Source organism: Dipodomys spectabilis, unplaced genomic scaffold (genome assembly GCF_019054845.1).
Source record: "Dipodomys spectabilis isolate Male_0828 unplaced genomic scaffold, ASM1905484v1 ptg000155l, whole genome shotgun sequence".
NCBI classification, from domain to species: Eukaryota; Metazoa; Chordata; class Mammalia; order Rodentia; family Heteromyidae; genus Dipodomys; species Dipodomys spectabilis.
The window spans coordinates 36092-37342 of NW_024870832.1; the positions used below are offsets into that span (position 1 = coordinate 36092).

The following is a 1251-nucleotide window of genomic DNA, read 5'->3' on the forward strand; positions in this document are numbered from 1 at the left end:
TATTATATATTTTATTGAAAAATTTTATGACCTGCCAAACAGTCTTAATTTTGTCATATATAAACAAATCCCAAAATTAAACATATTTAAAAATTAAAACTTTTAACAAACCTTAACATTTGCTGCAATGATCACTATGACAGGTATCTTGTGTAGAATAATTGAATTCCTCCTCCTACAGATCTCCTGAACAACAAATACCTGGAATTATTTTGTTTTTGGCATGTCAATCTTGCCTTTATTCTTAAATGTGTGCTTATGTAAGAAATAAATGGTTCTAAAATTTCACAATTCTTTTGAACTTACTTTTTGTTGAATTGTCTAGTTTAAGAAAATAAATTACACTTTATATATATATATGTATATGTATATATATACATATATATATACATATATATATACATATATATATACATATATATATATATATATATATATATATATATATATATATATGTTCTGTGCTCAATTTGGCTGCACATACACTAAAATTGGAACATACAGAGAAGATTAACATGGTCCCTGCACAAGGATGACACGCAAATTAGTGAATTGTTCCATATTTTTACAACCGATGCTGGAAGGGATGTGGCCAGAAGGGAAGCCTACTGCATTCTTGGTGGGAGTATAAACTTGTTCATACAGTTTGGAAAGCAGTTTGGAGTTCCTCAAAAGATTCCACATAGAGCTCCCCTATTACACAGCAATCCCACTTTTGGGCATTCCCCTAAATGATCACAAACAAGTCCATACTAAAACTACCACCACAACAATGTTCATTGTAGCATTATTTGCCATAGCTAAGATATGAAGCCAACCCCGATGCCCCTCAGTAGAGAAATGATCAAGAAAATATTCTGTGTGTGTGTGTGTGTGTGTGTGTGTGTGTGTGTATGTGTGTGTGTATGTGTGAATGTACACTTACACAACCACTTTGGAAAGCAGTCTGGTGAGTCCTCAGAAAGCTAAATATTGAACTTCCTTATGGCCCACTCATACCACTTCTAGGCATCTATCCTGAACAACAGGTACCAATATTCAAGGACACATGCACCTCCATGTTTATTGCAGCACTGTTCACAATAGCCAGGATATGAAAACAACCCATATGTCCCACCAGAGATGAATAGATCCAAAAACTGTGGTAACTATACACAACGGAATATTTTCCAGCCATTAGAAAGGACAAAATAATGGCATTAGCAGGGAAATCAATCTAACTACAGGAAATCATGTTGAGCGAGTTAAGCC

The 1251-nt window shown here is 33.9% G+C and overlaps 1 non-coding gene across 1 annotated transcript; it reads left to right on the forward strand.

Moving 5' to 3' along the window:
* The first annotated feature begins 461 nt into the window (after positions 1 to 461).
* On the forward strand, positions 462 to 567 carry LOC122118584. The gene has a single exon (XR_006149412.1). It is a non-coding gene; the product is annotated as a U6 spliceosomal RNA (small nuclear RNA).
* Positions 568 to 1251: the final 684 nt, after the last annotated feature.